We start from the raw sequence: 19,897 nt of genomic DNA on the forward strand, positions 1-19,897 counted from the left end.
TGCTTTCCTAAAGATGGCTGAACACCTACCCTTGGGAAGTGGTGAATGGATTCCTTGTTTTGGTTTGCTCGCATGCACGGCTCTCGCTTCAGCGATTAAACTGCCTTGATCTCAACCCATGAGTTTTCTCACTTTTACTCTTCCAGCTCTCTCCCCCATCCTGATGTGGGGGGAGTGAGTGAGCAGCTGTGTGGTGCTTCATTGGGGTGAAACCATGACAGCTGTGAAGAGAGAGACTCTGACCCCAAGGCAGGAGCAGAGATGACATGATGCTGAGTGACTCAAAACACAACACTGCTCAGATGAACCATTAATATGTTTGCAAATATGAGTGATGAGTGTTCAAACTGAGTAAGGCCAGAAGGAAATTTTGACACTTGCCTCCATTACACTTTTTGTCTCGTTCAAACTGAAATCCTGACTGAATTCAAGACTGAGCTTCTGATCACAGTCCAGAGTCAGATTTTTGCCTTTTCTAGGTATTATACCAAGTCTGATCCATAGAGATCTTCACATGCACATGTTGAGCAAATGGAGTAAATTTGGGAGTGATAATGTTGTTGGGTGAAAGGAATCCTTATGTAAAAATGTTTTACTTAAAAAAAAAAGTGTAGAATTTGCACACCACTGATGTCTTTAATGTCACTTTCACAAGATGAAAGCTTGCAAAATGAGATACAGAAAAATTACTTGCAGTGAAAAAATTATTCAAAATATTACCTTAGTAGTTTGCTTTGAGGCTTTTTGCCTGCTTTGGGGCCAATACTCCTTCTTCGAAATTCCAGGTTTTTGGATGAGCATTTTTCCCACTTTTATTGCATGTAAACAGGAGAGAAGGAAAGGCTGCAGCTTGGATGGTAATTGCTCTCCTGGGCTATGTTTTTGATTCATATCCGGTCTGATGCAGTGTAAGAAGCAGTTTGAATTGCAGAACAGAGAGAAGGATTCCAAGGGAAGTGTCAGCTCTAGTTTTCCATCAGATGAGGGACTGAATGGGGCACTTGAGGGAGCTATTTGCCTTCCTGTGGAAGTGGTGAGGAGAAGGAATACCCACCAGCTTCATGAGAAAGGAACTAAATGAAAATTATAAATTCTAAGAGAAGTAGCAGCAGTAGTAGCAGGCCAGTGCCTGGTTCTGTTGATAACCAGCAGGAAGATTTGAGCTTGATCAAGGGAAGCAGCAGCCCCATTTTGGGGTTTTCCAAAAGGCCCCTGTTCTCAATCTGTGCTTAAGAGGAGCCTGTCTCTATTGATGATATGAGAGACTGTCAGCATTAAACTTAGTGCTTTTCTTTGATTTCAGCAACCACCGATGCCTGGCAGCTTATTTGGGTAGCTAAGTATCTTTAACAGGGAGGTCCTCTGGTTTTTTTTGGTTTTACTGTGAACTCCATCCATTTACTGGAGACATTCTCTGCTACTTACTGGGAGTAGGGAACACCAAATACCTGGAGCAGGGATAAACCCTGCAGATCATCTGTCCAGGTGAGATTTAATGTGGTGCCCTTGGATGTCTGAGAGAGACCTCAGGAGCTTTGCAGGAACACCCTCAAAATGTCAATATCTCTGCTGGTGGAAAATGAAACTCCCTAAATGTGAAGCCAGATTAAAGTTAAAGCAAATAAAAGTAGCTAGTTAATGGACCTAACCTAGAAAAATCTGTCATATGGGTTTATAAAAATACATTTAAAACAGGAGAAAACTAAATTTTGCTGATTTATTCCAAAATCGTGTCTCCTTCTTGCTCTGTACTTGGCCATGCTTGCTTGTCTAGCTCACGCTCCACATTCCAAGACAGATTAAATAAATTAGTATTCAAACCCTTCTTTAAGGTCTTTGTGGGATCCCTTCTCGATTTTAATCTGCCCCAGGTCCCTCTATCAGCCCCACTCCTGAAGGATCTCTGAGCATGGGGAAGGTCCTGCCTTGTCCATATGGGAAACACTCACACTACTGTGGCAGATCTCTGAAGCTCTCTGTGAGATCACAAACAAATCATTAATCCACTGAGAGCTGAAAGGTTCTTCTGTCCCTGAAAAGGCAAAGTGGAAATAGCAACATGAAACGTTTTTAAGCTCTTAGCTTATATTTCCTATTACTGTACAAGCTATAAGCCATGTGTAATATGAGGAATTAATATGAGAGGTTTTTCTCTATTTTCTGGCTGACAGCAGGCATGTTGAATATCCCCTTGCTCATGGAAGTAGCCACCAGGCCATGTCTGTCTCAGAGGGATATGTACCATGACAGAGAGGAACAGGGAGAAAACTGTGGTGGCTTTTCTCCCTCACAGTAAAACTCCAGTTCTGGGAGGACCTGGAAGAGAGAGACTCACCAACTGGCTGAAGATGGGGACCAAGAATTTTTGATGTGATGCTGGAAGGATAAAGGTTGGGAATCAAAACCTAGTAAGACAGATGCGCATGAGAATGCTGGAATTGTGCTCCACTGTGGAAAACCAGGGCAAAAGGGTTGATTCTTCAAAAAGCCAAATATACTGTTATCTAGACAAAAGTAATTTCTTGGCTGTCAGTGACAGCTCCTTTTTAGGAGGATCCTGTTTTGTAACTGTGAACGTAAAGAGCTGCTTGGCAGCCAGCCAGCAACACAGCTACTTAATTTACCAATGGAAACTTTGAAGAAATGGGGGAAGCTTGCTAGAAAGCAGGTCTGCAATACAGCAGGCTGTGTTTCTCCTTGCAACAGAAAATCCGAGAAAGATTTGAAGGATCACATAAATATATCTTGTGTACTCAGATTTACTGAACCATATAAAATTTAGTGGCTAGAATAGAGTACACAGAGTAACTCTGAATTTACCTCAGTCCCTTCCCTTCTGAATGGCAGCTCTTGGACCACCTTGGGCCTCCTTGGATTTAAAGCAGTCAGACTCTTGCCCTTTGTGTAGGCTGGCTCTAGCCTGACATAGCTGGAGCCCTACCAAACAAACATATAAATAAAATGTAATTTTCTGAATATTCCTTCCTGGGATGCATCTCAGTGCCTAGAGAACAAGTGAAGACTGCAGACCCTTAGTGCCTGGGTATACCTACCCAAAGACACCAGTGTGAGCTACAGGAGGATGATTGCAGCCCTGTGAGTAAATCCCCTGGGGAATAAAACCTGTCAGATTGCAGCATTGCCAAGAGCTCGGTGCTGCATCAGCAGGACACTCACATCCAAGCAACTGGGAAGAGACCATTTTATTAATGATAGTCCCTGCTGCTAGAGCCTGCTTCCCTTTGGAGATTCTCCTCATGAAAAAGGCCCTCCATGCTGCCTGCTGATACGTCTCATCTCTGCGGGGCTCATGATGAGTTGGCCACCGAACCGGGCTCAGAAATGTAAATTTTCCTTGGAACATTAATCATCATGTGACTCCAAAAACATGCATCTCAGTTGGCAACCCTCCTTAAGCACAGGCTCACGAGGCACTCCAGATCCTCCTAGTCTACCTCAGCTTGCTGCAGCTGCTGTAAGAAATAAATTCTGTGGTGTGCATCCACCCGCCTTCCCAACATTAGCCTTGCATTTTATTTAATTACTGGTGGTTTTGTAAGAACCAAAAAAATTTAAATTACATAAAAATTAATAAAATTAACAAATAAAATTAATTAAAGAAATTAATTAATTAGTAAATTAATAAATTCAATTAATAAAATTAAAATTTATGCTCCACTTCCCTGTACAGTTGCCCATGCCTTACATCCCCAGCAACTCCAGCTGTCCTCTTTTCACTCTCACCAACACTCAGTGTTTTCTCTAAAACTTCTGTAAAGCCCTTTGGCATTCCCAGCTTGAGATTCTGCAGCAGAAGGAAAATTAAAATTTAGGGCAGCATTAAGTTAATTAAACTTACCATCAAATTAATAACACAAGAAATACTGTGCAGACTACATTATTCATGGTCATGTTTTATTCAGTAAAAACTCAATTTTTAATGCTTTTAGTATTACTGCAGGACTTCTACTCTGCTCTGCTAGAGTTACATGGCACACAGGGTTTCTCAGGTTCTGTATAAAAAGTCAATGTAATTTTCACTCAAGTGATAAAAGATTCCCAATCAGTAAAAGAAATTAGAAGTCCCACATCCCTGGTTTCTTGGAAGGAAATAGTCAAACATGGAGGATTAAATTCCTATATATTTAAAGAATTAATTTTAATTCATTACCTTTCCTCTTGTATTCTTGCACCCCAACTATTGTCCCCTCCATCAGTTTTGCTGTCCGTCAGCAAAGTTTCAGTTCACCTCATAAAGGCTTTTCTAAAGGCTTTGGTGCTGAAGCCTCATTACTCCACCGTGGCACATCCCAGCATTATCTGTACAGCTCTGCTCCTGACCACACTGCAGGAGGTCACTATTTATGCATAATGCAGTGAAGCACCACATGAGATATGAGGTTAGGACTGAGAGACTGTGTGCTCCTTCAGGTTTTTTTTTTTTATTTAAGTCCAGCCAAGCAAGAGCTAAATAACATGGTTCAAAGAGCTCTTCCATTCCAAGGGGACTGTGGATCACAGTCTGAAAGAACTACTGCTAAATGAAGTTATGGGCGCAATAACCTAATGCATGCTTTGAAAAGAGGCACTGGGAATGTAACTTCCCTTGGAGAAAGGAAGGAAATTAATGAAAGCTGAAACCATGGCACAGAGACAGCATTATCAAGAAAGAAGGCACAAGGAAGGAATAATCAGGATATGTGCAGCTATTGCTGTGACGCTGCACAAGGGAGAAAAGCAGCTCATATAAGCATATTAGAAGTTCTCTTGCTTAATTGCTGTATTTATTAGAGGTAATTCTTGATACAAAGTTTATTGTTAATACAAAGATTATTGTTGATTCTTCCCTCTTCTATGTCCTTTGGCCATCTGCCCCATTTCTGTTTGGCAAAGTCTTAGCATTTTACAGTATTATTTTCCTGGTAGCTGGAAATAATGTTTAAAGTATGCATTTTTCAAAAAAAATGCAGCAATAACCTACTTACCCAGAAGAGCACAGGGTATTCTTCTAAACCAGCTTCTTTATTTCCTTTTAAAGCAGTCTTTTATATTTCTCAGCCACTTCATGAATTTTTATATTCTATTCTGGTGTCTCTCTAGCATGAAGGTTGGTAGACCTTGCCAACATGCTTCAAGCCAGAAGACTTTAGAGCATCTTTAGCAGCAAAAATAAAACTCTCTTCCTGTGGCTGTCTGAAGAAGGGTGTGAAAGGCGGACTTCCATGGTATGAGATTCAAGTGCTGCAGTGCCCAGAACAGAACTGGTGTCTCCAGGAGGCGAATTCACGAGGCTGAGTGGTGCCTAAGCAGTGAGGGCTGGGTGCCTCAACGTGGGATTAGCATCCTTCATCAGTCTGAGTGAGGAAATGAGAAAGAACTGAAGCTATTCCTGAATTAACTCTCTACCTGCTACTGTGGTATTTATACCTGCTCTTTGATTTCATAAATTGGGGCCTTCTCTTCTGCTCTTCGGAAGAGAGGGTGTGAGAAAAGATTATATTAGTTTCTTTGAGTTCTTAGTCAGGAAATAAGAGACATGTTTTCTACATCCTCTTCAATCTGCAAATACTTGAACCTATATGGCCCTTTCTCATTTTTGCTAAAACTTTCAGACAACAATAACTGAAAAAAGCATCCACTCACAGCTATCCATTTACCCTATGGAAAAGCTGGCTCCAAAGGCTGCACTTTGATACTGTTGCAACTATAAAGAGATTTCAAGAGATGGAAGCTTGTGACAGCAGGAGACCGAAGCTGCCTTCAGGGGATCAGCTGTATTACCAGCCAAGAGGAGACCTTCTTCATCATCTACATCCATTAGGATATTTCACCCAAAACCTAATGGCTCTCAGTTCTAAGGGGTGACTAAGCCACAAAATATGATACAGGATGCACTGCTGGAACAAGGGTTTGGCTCAGGAGCTGTTGTGGGCCTGATCAGGAGCTGTTGCCTTGACTGACTGCAAGATGGACATTTCCACAGAAGGAAGATGCTGCTGACAGCTGCTTGGGAGCATTGGTTCTGACACAGGGGCCTGGTGGGGTCAGGAAGAAGGAGGAGATGGGAGGTTCTCCCACATTTACAGCTCTTGTGGCCTTTGCTGGTTGCTCAGGTCTCCTATGTACAGTGCAACTCCTGTCCTCCTAAGGTGCTGAGCTCCCTCTAAGCAAAGAACACCAGGAACATCCTGTGGCAAGAATATTGGACTGAAAAGCAGCAACTGGCTGTGGGCAATACGGGGAATAAGTGCTACATCATGCCCTCGTCTGATTTTCATAGGCAGAAAATTTAACACTGGAAGATGAGCGTAGTTAATGACTCACTTCTGTAGCAAGGATGGCTTATCAGCATCCTCTGCTTGACCTTCAAAGTTTGCATGAAGATCAAGGTTTGCATGACCATACCTTCACAACAGAGACATAAGACACATTTGCAATTGAAAAGGATTATAAACCTAAGTTTAGTTTACAGCACGCTGTGTGGGCTCACTGACCCATTAATCAGAGTGACATTTTGGTTTACTGGCCATGTAGCATGGCTTGATTTACAACACGCAGCTTTGGATACCAACCATGCCAAAAAACACAATCAGTGTGGAATAGCTATAAAAATCACATGACTAGGAAGTGGGTCTTCTTTTTTTTTTTTTTTTTTTTTTTTTTGACAAAGACACATGGTGCAGGTGGCTCATGAAGGAACTGAGCACTCCAAGAGTCTTTCTGTTCATTCCTTTGTGGGAGGGTGAGGGACATCAACATTTTCTTCAACCAGCCTGGAGATGAGTTTTTCCAACAGCAATTGCTTTGCTTTTTTCATTGTTGTCTGAGTAGCATCCTTGGAGAGAAAATTCCAAATGGAGACAGCTTATGGCCAGGCATTATATGCAGTACCCTGCTTTCACATCAGGACTTTAAAGCAGCTGTGGAAATCCAAGGCTGACAGTTCAAAGCAGCTCTCCTGTGTCTCTCTTGTTGCAAACACTGAAGAGAGGAGTTGCTATGTGCTTGAGTGGGCTGTTGGACTGAATAATTAGATGCTTTTGGATGCAAAGTTCATACAATGGCATTTGAGGATGCTATTCAGTAGTTAATTCTGTGAATAATAGGGCATTACTGAAAGCATTCCAAAGTCTACATAATAACTTTGGATCTGGGCTTGGAGAGACACTTGCAGCAATAATACATGTCAGTACTCTTCTGGGGAGGCTGGCAGTGGAGGAGTGCCAACTGATCAGCTTTGGTTTTGTTTTTGCACTGTTTATCCTGTTTGTTTGTGTTGTCAGGCTGAAGTTCAAGAATCAATCAGGAAGCTATAATGGACATATTTTCATTATGGCCCAAGGAGCCTCATGTGTCCTTCATTCATGTATTATTCACACAAATGGATGAACAAAGAATCCATCTACTACAGCACACAAACCCCAGGATCTCTGCACAACTTAAAAATACACTGAGGTCCAGGCAAAGCCTCCACTCTCCTGCAGTTGCCAAGGCAAAAGTAAAATTTTGGGTTATTGCAGAAGTGTGATCACTTGCCATGTTTCTTTTAACTCAAGCACTGGTAGATGCTGGATACAGAAGTGCCAAATGTCTGTGTGCTGAGAGGCCTTTGAAGTGTCTTCAGGATGGACATTAGGATCTGTTCCACCTCTAAACAGGGAACATTATCTCACGAACTGAGAACTGAGCAGTGGCCACTGAAAGACAGAAGATATTTATATTTCTCTGACACAGAAAAAAAAATACAGATGGGATGCAAAAACTACCTGTGTATGTAACAGTGGTAGAGACTAATGCTCTGTGAGTGACCCAGGTAGAATTTTTCCAAGTTATTCCCATATTCTCCAAATCTTAGGAGAAGTGTTTCCCCATTTCCATTTTATCTGTGCATTAAGAGTTTAATTCTATCAGGGAACTCTATATTTGCATTCACTGAAAGTCAGCAGGGAATGATTTATACATAGTTTCTAGGATTTCTCATATAAAACCTTGAAGAAAAAATCTCTGCAATACTTTCTTAAAAGCCCATAAGGCTGGGATTATAAACTGCATTTTGTGGGAAGTGTTGGCTGGTGTGCATTTGGCAAAACAGGGAGCATGCAGCAACAGCCCCAGTGCTTCCCTGGAGAGCTGTATCCTGGCCCTGCCTCTGCCATAGATGCAACATGTGAATGTTTTTCAGTCAAGTTTTCCTTGCTCTTTATTTTCTAGATAGCTGAACTGTGGGTCAGAGCCAGCATGCTAAGAGCTGAAACGTTGGTCGGGGGAGATTTTTTTTCAGACTGTGCACGAAAATTACTGTTTCATACCGGCTGCTCAAAGGTCTGACTTTGGGTCTCTGTGAGGACTTGAAATCTGCAAATGTACCTCTTGGCTTTTCCTTCTGCCTTTGAAATGGGAAAATGCTCCCTTTTCACAAAGAGACTTTGTGTGAACAAATGAATGTGGTAATGATGGATCCATACCAATATCTTAGAGGTGGCCAGGGCAGAGCTTAAGCACTGCTTTGTGTGTCAGGGGCTGAGCTCTGCAACAGGAAGAGACCAACACGTTGACTTGCTGTTCATAAGCTGAGCACCTTCCAGTGTCTGTGGTGAGGGGGGTGAGCGTCCTAAGGTGAAAAAAACCCATAAAATTTCGTCATTAAATACTAACAAAGGCAAACAGGAGGGGTAAAATGCGCTTTCCTCTGTTATCTGCTGCATCTTTCCCAGGATGCTGCTGTGTGCTCCCTAGCTGTTCTCCCTTAGGGCAGCAGCAGGTGCTTGAGGAAGTGAAGTGTGTCCTGAAGTTAGTTTATGGGTTTATTTACATTGAGTTGACTTCATCTGGGTTCTTATGACTACAAATAGACTGGCACATGGCTGTGTATTTGTCTTGTGGGGTTTTTTTGACTTTCTATATCTGAAGTCTTTTCCCCCTAAAACTGTTTAGAAAGGTTTGTTTGGTGAGTTTTGTTTGTTTCTTTTTTCATTTTTAATAAAAACACTTTATATTTCTTCACCTTAATGAATTTTGCTATTCTTTCATTTTCCCAGTGATGCTGGTGGCACAAGACTACTTTCTTCTGGATTATTGTTTTCTTTGCATTTTAAGCAAGACTCTTGATTCTCCAAATAAGAATATTAAAAAGGGAAGGAGCTCATGGTTTCCATCTGTTGTAAGCTTCCCACTGAAATTGCTGTCCTATAAAGCTGCACTATGCTACAATTTGCTCTGAAGCACTGCTGAAGAGAGGAGAAGGAAATTAACTTCTTTTACAGTGTCTTTAGCAGAAGTTGGAAAAAAAGGAAATTGTTGCAGGTATAAAGATTTGTCCCTAAATTGGGATGGAGAGGAAGAGTCCACAGGGCCCTCTGCCCTGCCCTTACAGACTGCTGTCACTTTAAAATGATGCTCCACAGTACATGCCAACATAGTTTGACTAGTTTAAAAATTACAAGTATTTTTTCTACTTTTAGTGTTTTTTTCAAACATTGCTAGAGTATCCAGAATACTGAATACTACTACTAATAACAAGGAACACTTCAAGAATATGTTTCAATTTGTTCTAGGAAAGAAACAAGCTGGCTCTAAGCAATCATGGTCCTTGGGTAAGCAGAGGGATGAGAATTTGAGTCATTCTTGACATCACCAGCAGATCAGGACATGTCACTACCAGTGCCTGACCTGTCAGGCACACACTGGAATCCCAGGTGTCATTCTGAAATCAACATCTTTTCAGGAAGATGCTGGAAAAAAGATATCAGAAGAGTCACTTCATGGGGTGTCCACTTCACCAGAAAGAGGAGAACTCTGACTGCTGCCAGAACAGTTCAAGGGAAGATTGGACTGTCTAGGCAACCCACACTTAAATTGGACTTTCCTAATGCAACTCTAACAATAACCCAGAAGAAGAACAGTAATCAAGGCAGCTAAGAAAATACAAGACCTAAACTTTTTTCCAACTTTCTCTCTGTTGCCTGTGGTGACAAAGCATATAGGTCGATGCATGCATCACTACTTCTAAGTGTGCATCCAAATGAGTTTGATGGTCTAAACTAGTATTCTTCAAATGTTTTGCAAGTGTAACACGCTTTCCACGGCAGCTGTGTTCCTGAGATAACCCTTTAGTTTACACCTTTAACTTTTTGCTGTTGGCAGCTGCTCAGTTCTTCGAGCGAGGTGGGATTGGGAAGAAAGTTAGGAGAAAAGAGGAGAAATCCAACATCAGAAATCAGTTTTTCTTAAAATTTTTCTAATCTTCTGTGCCCTTTTAGCAATTTTTGTGAAGGTTTGCAGAATTGCAAATCAGTTCCTCATTTTACAGACACATGGCACCTGCATTGCTCGGTGGGCCCAGCCTTGTGTGTTTGTTTTCATTCTTCCTGAAACCTGCTCATGTTTCCTTCTGCATTCCCTGGCATAGCAAAGCATAGAGCATCTGTCTTCTACAGGCACTGGCACAAAACGGATTTACTAAAATAAGAGAAGCAATTAAAATTTTGATTTTTTTAAAAAGCTATTCTAGCTCCAATAGAAGTATTTCCAAGAAAAGAATGCAGAGCATTTTTCAGGCCACCTGTGGCATACGTGAGCAAGACCAGCTAGATTGTTACCCTGGTTTGGGACCAGCCAGAGTTTATTTTGTTCTGAGGACCTGTTGCAGTGCTGTGATTTTGATTCAGTATGAGAATAATGTCAAGAACACACTGATGTTTTGGCTGTTGCTAAGTAGTGCTTATCCCAAGTCAAGGATTTTCAGTGTCTCATGCTCTGCCAGTGAGGACCTGCAAAAGAAACTGGGAGGGAACAGGGCCAGGACAGGCGACCTGAACTGGCAGAAGGGCTATTCCACACCACAGAACATCATGCCCAGTATACAAGATGGGAGAGTTACCTGAAGGGTTTTGATCACTGCTTGGGGCCAGGTTCAGTTTGGGGCATTGGTCAGTGGGTGGTGAGCAATTGTATTGTGCGTTACTTGTTTTGCTTCTGTCACTCTCTCTCTTTCTCCTCATCATTACAATCAGTATTATAATTATTATATTTTGTTTCAGTTATTAAATTGTTCTCATCACAATCCACGGGGTTTACCTTTTCTTTCAGATTCTCCTCTCCTCCAGAGAGAAGGGTATGGAGGGAAATATGAGCGGCTGCTTGGTACTTAATTGCCAGGTGGGATTAAATCACAACAATTGTTTTCAGTTATTTCCTTTTGAAAGCTTTATCAACAACAAGGTGTTCATCTTTCTCAACAACAAGGTGTTCACCTTTCTCCAGATTGCCTGGAACCAAATCAGAAGCTACTTTGTTGTTTAAGAATCATTACTTTAATTTCCACCTCACTTAAAACACATATTTGCTCTCCAGTGGATCAAATTTTAACAGGTACAACAGAGCTTGAAGTAGAAAAGCAGCATGAAAGTAAAGCCATGCCAATTTTGTGGAATCATCCTTTTTCTTCTTGTTCAGGAAGATGTTTTGTGCTCAAATAAAGGCAGATTTATTATTTTCTCTCTTATAAGCTAGTTGTAGCTGAATGCAGCTCCCTCTTCGGCGAGGTCAGCACTGCAGATCACTAAGCAGTGCCAAATTAAGACAAAGAACCTGCCTTCACTAGGAAACCTAAGGGTTGGTGTTAGAGTTTAACCCTAACCACTGTTAGAGTTTGAAGTACTAGGGCAGTTTTGAAGTCTAGGACAATCTTTCTTCTGCCCCTCCCTTGGCCCTTTTGCCAGCCAGGGCACTCATGCTGCAAGCTGACCAAACCCTTGGAAATGTGTTCCCAGTAATGGAAGCTCCTGGTCCTTTCCCATAGCTTGGCTTAATTAGCCTCATCCATTTCCCTACAGTTCATTGTTTGCATTGGCAAACACTGTGCCTAGCAATTCTTGATGTTCTGAGCTGATTTGAAGTGAATTTCCTTGATTTTGTGTCCATGAGAGTTGAGCAGAAGTATCACTAGGAGCTATGAACAGGATCATGAATGATGCAGGCTGGAAGCAACTTAGTGCAACCTACTTCTCAAAGCATGGCCAGCACTTTCTTGTTAGACACAACTGAGCTTGTTCTTGATTTTCTCCCCTCACTGATTATTTTTCAAAAGGAATTTTTAGTTCAGGTCAAGCCTGGTCATCTCCCCTGCATAAGTGTGGACAAGCACATGGGCCAGCAGCAATTCCCATTCAGCAGTTTCCATTGTGTGAGTTACCCCTTCTATCTGTGACCTCCTGGAGGGGCTGACTTCTAAGGCAAAATGTTTGCATCAGAGTTGTAAGAAATATCTGAACTTGGCCACAAAGAACTGAGCCATGACAATTGCATGCTCTTGAAAGTTTTGCACCTCTGCACAGCAAAAATCCTGTCCTCTGAGTTACTAGAGGAAAAATGCTGCAGGCTCTGTCAGGTCTTTTTTTTTGTCCACAGTGTTCAGAGGTGGAAGGTAAGTGGAGGGAAAACTGTGTCTTACCAGTAAAGGTATAGATGGTACCTGTTTCAAGAATAGCTGATCTAATTCTGGATCCTTAATGCTTTACAAATAATACATCTGAAGTGGAGGATTCTTGTACATCTGGTGAGGAGAATCAGCTTTGATTATGTATAGTTATCAGCAGTGCCCAGGGGAAAAAAAAAAAAAAAAAAAAAAGCAGTTTTGGAGCATTATGTGGTTTATAGCAAGGAATCTATTTCTTATCATAACTCTTAGACATCTCTGTAATGAGGCCATGTCCAAATATATGACCTTAACAATTCTGCAAATATCTGACAAAATCCTTTGCACAATTCTATATTCCATTCAGTAGGAAACATTCCTGCTTTGATTAACTTAAGAGGCAAGCACTGTTATATCTGGGACTCTTATGCTAGTCTGTATTAGGGATTTTTCATTATAGGTAGTAGATAATTTTAAAAATAGATATTCTAAGCAAAAGAAAATAGTTATTTCTCTCCCTCCTTCCTGTAACTTTTTCAGAGAGCACAATTACATCCCTAACTATGCAATTCCTTGCACCAAATCATGACCAAGAGAGTTATTTCCTAAGGATGTTCCTTTTAGAACAAAAAAGAATGCAAGAAACTCCATGTAAGACAAGTCCACATCTTTTGATCAATCATCTTTGAAAAAGAAAACCTCCCAAAACTCAATTTACCCTTTTCTCACTACATCTGCTGAGGTCCAAAGATTAAAGGGATTAAAATGAAGATGCCTAATATTTTTTTTTTTTTTCACTCAGAGGTGGCTCCATTTCAAGTGTGCATGGTGTCTTGTCAGGTTTTCAGTGGCATTGATCACCTACACAATTATACCTGAGGACAAACACAATGATTTTGTGAGTAGGTGAGTAAATCTCCTCTGAAGCTCAGTGCAGCTGTTGGTGCTGATTTTCAGCCTCTGGATTGACCTTGCTGTGCAGGACAAAACTCCTGGATTTGCATTTAGCTGACATCCTGTCATGATGGCCAGGTCCTTTCTATTTCTGAAAAGATGTCTGCATTCTAGCAGGAAAGCCATGGTAGTTTTAAAGCAGTTTTTTTAAACTGAGGTGCTTTGGGCAAAGCCACATAGGTATGAGTTCTCACTGTGATCCCAGGTAGGCACAATCTCTTCTACCTCCACTGACTTATTGCATCTGCATGCATGTATGCTACCAACCAAGAGATTTTAGAAAGTGACACTTCAGATGCATACATAAATACAAATTATCCTTTTCTGCATCTGTTCTTTGTATCTGGTTTTTGTCGCTAGTAGATGGCCATGTTTTGCTGCCAGTCTTTTTACCTGGGCACCATGCAGCAGCTCAAATATCCCTTGTTCTGCCACCTTTGGCCATTTGAGAACTCTCTTCATTTTCTACTTGTCACACAACCACCTCACCCCTTCCCCAAAAAAGTCCTTCACCAGCTTTCTGTAAGGAATTCTGCAGGTGCTTTTACTGGTACCTAACCTTATCTGCTTTGGAATATCCCCGGTGTCACTGGCTACGTGTGCATCCTCCCTGGCTTGCTGCCTGAAGGACAGACCACAAGCTCTCTTCTCTTAGTTGCTCTCTAAGACACCCCCCCAGCAGGTTCCAAACCTTCTGTGAGAAAACTGAAGGCTGTCCCTGCCTAGTCAGGACCGCACAACATATCCTACATGGGCATTGGCCTCAGTTTTTCTCCTTCATTTGAAGCTATGTGCAATGCTACTGAGGTCTTGTGTTATTTTTCATCACTGATGCAGTGTAGTTGAGAGAATAAGGGTGAAGAATAGCTGAAGGGTTTTGCTGTCAGGCCAGTTAGTCCTGGAGTCAGGGAGACAAGAGCAGTACTGAGGAGATGAGGTGGTTTTCTTGCTTATCAATATGAAAAGACAGAAGTTCAGGAAAAGTGGAGAAAACCAAAAGCAAAAAGAAATAGGGGCAGCCCTGGCTAACTTGCTGGCTAGGTGCACCATACACACATATAAAATAATGTCTTTTTAAAAGAAAATCATGAGAGAAAATGCATTGCTTGATTTTATCTTCTCTTTTCTTAACAGCATATGGCTGGCCCTATTGAGAGCAAGCATATATATATATATATATATTTTTATATATATATATATATGTAAAATTCCTCAGGAGGAAGCTTCCCACACAATACTGCAGTGGCTGGAGAAAGACACTGAGTGTTTCAGAGCTCAGCTTTGCTCAGTTTTGCTGGCAAGTGACCTTCTTTGTTAGCTGGTTTAATAAGAATGACAGACAGCAAGATTTTATGCAACTTCCCTTCTGATAAATGCATGGGGAAAGTGTCAGTGGTTGATGTGTTGTGGAAAATGTATTCATCTTCTTCATCAGCCTTGAGATGCCAGGTTTTTTTCACATACAGCTTTCAAGAACAGATTTGATTAAGTTATCCAAAAAGATCAAAGCATTATATTAGTTTCTTTTTCATGAACTTTACTGAAGTCCCTCTACTAAGGAATAAATACAAATAATCAAACTGCTTTTTGAAAGGCATGAATGACAAGGGCCAAATGAATGACGTTGGACTGCAAAAATAAATGCAAAGTATGAATAGATGCAATTTATCACAGACATTGTAACCAGACTCCTTAGATAGGCCCTTTTCAGCTTTCATTCTGAAGAGTTTCATGCTAACCAGTGACAGTAATTTTTCTACATTTAATGTATGTTTTTTCTTTTTTTGTCCCTCCCTTTCCCCCCTGAGAACAGCACAGCCAGAAAGCACATTTATTTTCTATTTAAAGTTTTTTTCATGTTCCTGCTGGTGGGAATCTGTTAAAAGTGAACTGAAGGTTTCTGTAAAAGTTCAGGTTTAGGACTTCATCACTTGCTTAGTGTAGATGTCTTTGTAGGATCCCTGGCTCCATTACACAAGGTTCTATATAAAATAGTTCTATTAGTTTGCAGCCCCCTCACCCCCACAGTGAACAGCTCACAAAGCTGTCTGGCTTTTGGGCACCTTGTACACATATTACCTTAGTTGCAATTATATTCCTCTAAACAGGAGCCTTCCTCTTCTCTTCCTACGGAAAATTCCTGGATGCTTAAGAGTATCTCATGGTATACAGGGCAAGGGAGGCAGGAACAGCCTTTTTGGGCAGAGACACTCGGCTCTCTGCTGAAAAAAAATAATAGCAAAGTACTCTTGTAAAGTGATTGGGGAAGACCCAAAGGTCAAATAATATTTTAATTTTAGGATCTCCACAGGGATATTACCTCTCTCTCATGTCACTGATAAGACAGACGTGTGCAGGCACATCCTCTTCCTCCGAAGGCCCTTGAGGACACCTGTCTCTGATGCACTCCTTCTCTGTGCTCTAGGCAGGGAACTCTGGCATCAGTTTTGGGGGGTTAGTTCAAGCACCTACAACTCAGATGTGAAATGGCTCATCCCACTGCTTTTGTATTTCTGTATTTCATAGCCAAGGGCAGTGGGAATGAAGGAGCTGAGTCATATCCCAGTAATTTGAACCCTGCTTCTACCTGGCAGGCTGTCTCGTTTTGAAGCAGGTCAGATCCTCCTGGAAGCATTGATATGTCACCAGTCATTACACAATTCTGCAATTGAAGGCTCACAGAAGGCACTGTGATATTTCAAACACTGTGGGGGATTTCAGCAAACGTCAAATATAAAATATGTAACTATTTAAACAAGCTGATAGTTTCACAATTAAATATGTGACCAATCTTTGTAAACCACGTATTCTACAACTCCGTGCTTTGATTTAATTTCTGTGCCTCATTAAGGATTTCAGATTTCACTTCTAATAAAAGTTGTTTGTTATTCTTTGAAATTATGTAAGAAAATATTAAGCTCTTGATAAGGAATTAGGAAAGAAAATAAACCATTTTCCTGTTTTTCTAGTTTGAATAGATATTTAATTAAAGTGACATGCCTTGGGCAAAACCTAATTAATACATCATCCCTCTGTAACTAAAATTAATGGAAGACTTATGACTGCTGAGCTGCAGGAGGGACTGAAAATTTCTCTTCTGTCTTCTTACTCATTTTTCATCTGACCATCCATCATTATTTGCTCATTGGAAGGGAGAAGCTTTTTTGCTGATCATTCTTTTTAATGTGTACTGATAGATGATTCCCTGCTAGCTCCACCAACTTTTCTGTTTTGATCATTTCCATGATGACTTTTAGCCTCAGCAAATGCCATGGTAAGGCTTTGCAGTGGAGGCAGCAAGGACCCAGCTCAGCCAATGCTTCCTCAGACTAAGTTTGCCTTGCTGAAGGCACATCCGTGGGTGTGCTGCTTCCGTGTGGGGTGTGCTGCCTCCTGTCCTCTGCTTTCTGCTGGATTCTGCCTCCTTGGAATAGGGAGTTTCCTGAGGAATGTAGAGCACAAAGCTGCTGGGAACTGCAGGGTCTCTTGGCAAGTTCATGGACATTGCCAGGAGAAACCTCTCCTTGTGCGCTCTTCCCAGCTGGGATGGGCTTGTTACGAGCTGAGAGGGCAGAGAGAAGTGTTGATCCATCTGGCAAACACAACGGCTCTCTTGCTGTGAGGCAAGTGAAAATGGTCATCTTTCCCCCACCAGCCACCAGCTCTCACCTCTTCTCTCTGTTGCTCTGGAAGCAGCAGCACCTGGGTAGTAATTAAGGTGACAGAAGGTCACACCCCTCTGCGAGAGGGGATGCAGTAACTATTACCACAAACACACAGTGGTGTTGTGGATGGACCCTTTTTCCTGTGGGATAGAACCAGTCTAGAGTTCCTCTTCCTTGCAAACCTTGTTGGGAGCCACAATTTTGAGAGCTTCACCACCAACATGCCTGTCTCTGTCTTCTCTGTCCTCTTCCTATTCCTCCTAACTCCTGTCCATTTTTACCATTGACATGACCAGTCTTTTTGCCTTGCTTCTCTTATTTATCTATCTCTTATTTATTTATTTATCTCATCTGTTTACGGTGGTGAGAGCACTTTACAGTCTCAGCTCCTTTGGTGTGATCTACCTGCTGCCAAGATGCCTGTATGTATCAAAACCCATCAACTGAAATCAGAAATGTTGTTTTCCACAGCACTGCTGCACTATTGCTCAGATGCTTTGTTTCACTTTCAACTTCTTGAAATGGTCTGTAAATTCCTCAGGCTGAAGCTCCTTCCCATCTGATTTAGTTTTATAGGTCACAGAGAAACAGGGGCTGATGGTATTGACACAAGTCCAAGGCCTGCCACAACGATGCTATCCCCACAGAGTGGCCAGGTGCTGGTGATGAACACAGAGCTGCATTCATTGTATGGTGGTACTCTGTATGGATCCTGCATAAATGCATGCCTGTAATGCCAAGGCAGGAAGTCTTTGAGTGTGATGGTCTGAGTAGGAAGATGAGAAAAGTGGTACATGAATGAGAGAAAGATATAGAAGCTGACTCATCCTGCACTGTGGAGGGCTCGTGCTTGGGAGTGAATGGCGGTGAGTGGGTAGGACAATGGCCCCTGCTGCTGTCCATGAGGAGGGCTCCTGGTCTCAACATGATGGCAAGAATGTGGGAAAAAATCCTAAGAGTCTTGTCCCCAGCCATGGACCTCATGGGATGACAGAAAAATTGAATTTCTCTGGATTTCTTTTTATACTCTCTGTGTAGTGACTCATTCTTTTTGTGTATGAAAAGAACTGTTGTGGAGATTAGCTCTGGAATTTCTGCGCTTTAGGGGCATTGGCTATGCAGAAATTTTTCTCCCCTCTCATCCTGCTACTCTACCTGTCACTCCTAGTCCTTCTCCATGGAAGGCTTTATGAAAGGGGACTGTGTTTTCTCTAGTGCATATTTCCACAAACTGCTCCAAAAACCACTGCTAAGGAAGAGGCACACCAGGCCAGGTTGAGACCCTCGGCTTTCACAGCAGAAGGAAAAAGGAGGGGAGGAGAAAGGCGTGTCTGAGAACATGAGAAATTGGAGAGGCATCTGGTGATAGAAATAAAAGAGTGTCAGGAAGGAGGGGAAGAGGGTGAGGGAAAGAATAATAACTTAGAATACAAAACAAAATCAGAAAGTGAGGATGTAAGAAATAAACATAAACATGTTATTGTAGCTTTTCTTATTATCACATTTCTATTTCATTCTTGGTGGGGAATTTGTTAGATCATTTGCAGACAGTAGCTTCTGATCTGTTTCAGGAGTTTTTGTGAAAGCTTGCTCTATTTCTGCTCCTCTAAGAACTGCAGTTCACTTCAGTGGAAGTCTGAATTGCTCTCTAAAGAACCTCATGCCTTTCCATTAGCCACCTAATTGAGAAGACTTAGGCTTGCTGGAATGAATTTTTACCTTGCACTCTCACTGAAATACGGAAAATAAGATTGAAGTTGGTAAATCCTGTGACATGATAGGATGTTTTGCAGTTCAACCACAACATTTGATGCTGGAATGAAGCATCAGGTTGGGTGTTTCAGGCAGTTTTATTCACTGGATAATGTGAAGTATCATTGCATTCTCCTCCAGAAAGTCATGTAATTTGCCATTAAATTCAGCTTTGCTGCCCTGTAACTGTAACTGTGACAACTGGCTCACTTTGTGCCATGTGGGACTTTGGAAAGTTTAATATTAATTTCATATTTCCTTCCTGGCTCCTACAACAGCCAAAGCAGGACACTTTTGTGCTCTGGCTTCTGTGGCATGCCAACTTTTTTTGGGTGAAATTTTATATATGTGTAACATTTCTTAGTTCCTGGATCCCAGAATGGGTGTGAAACATTCAGCATATGGAGAAACAGAATTATTAACACAGCAAAAGTGAGAGAGAGCCTTGTTACTCTTGGAAGCTTGTGGGACTAGGCAATGGGTGAAGGGAATACTGATCAGCTCTGGGATTGGTTTTCTGGAGTCCAGAAGGCTACAGACATAAGGATGGGGTTGCAGGCCTGACAATTGTCTTTGCTGCTGTTCTCATCCTTCCAGGATCACAGATGTACTATCCTAACTAAGAGGCATTTCACAGCCATGGTGACATATAGATCTGGCCCTAGGGAGTGCTAACACAGAGCCTAACTCCTTCTTCCTACAGGTGTGACCAGGCAGCAAACTAGAAATGGTCTGAGAGAGCCAAAGGCAGCGAGATTGAGAAGAGATGGAGAGACAACATGTGACTTGTGAGTGGGAGCATGTGGAGAGCTGGAGCAGGGAGAGGAAGAAAATTGTGCCTTCAGCATCCCATGGAGGAGGGATTTTCCTAGCCCTGTATGCAGACAGACAAGGTAGGAATTTGGCTTTTTGCAAATAGGGTTCTATGGCACTGTACTGTGGGACTGAGCTCCTTGTGGATATGGCTCTGTGAGTCTGCCTTCAACACAGCCCTCAGGTTTATCTATCAGCCTTTGGCATGAGAAGCAGGACACTGATAATAATTGCCAAAGATAATATTCAAGTTGCTTTTATCAACGTTCATAACTATATTTCCAATACAGCAACAAGC

The 19,897-nt window shown here is 41.8% G+C and overlaps 1 long non-coding RNA gene across 2 annotated transcripts; it reads right to left on the reverse strand.

The window, feature by feature from the left end:
* Positions 1-6,700: 6,700 nt before the first annotated feature.
* On the reverse strand, positions 6,701-15,828 carry LOC121353319. 2 transcript variants are annotated; one of them, XR_005955086.1, is made up of 3 exons: positions 15,690-15,828; positions 15,449-15,591; positions 6,701-7,697 (listed from the first exon to the last, which is right to left on the reverse strand). It is a non-coding gene; the product is annotated as an uncharacterized LOC121353319 (long non-coding RNA). The 2 variants fall into 2 exon arrangements; XR_005955085.1 differs by lacking the exon at positions 6,701-7,697 and adding an exon at positions 15,217-15,351.
* Positions 15,829-19,897: the final 4,069 nt, after the last annotated feature.

The sequence above is a fragment of the Pyrgilauda ruficollis genome, unplaced genomic scaffold (genome assembly GCF_017590135.1).
Source record: "Pyrgilauda ruficollis isolate IOZ18807 unplaced genomic scaffold, ASM1759013v1 scaffold20, whole genome shotgun sequence".
Taxonomy (NCBI): Eukaryota; Metazoa; Chordata; class Aves; order Passeriformes; family Passeridae; genus Pyrgilauda; species Pyrgilauda ruficollis.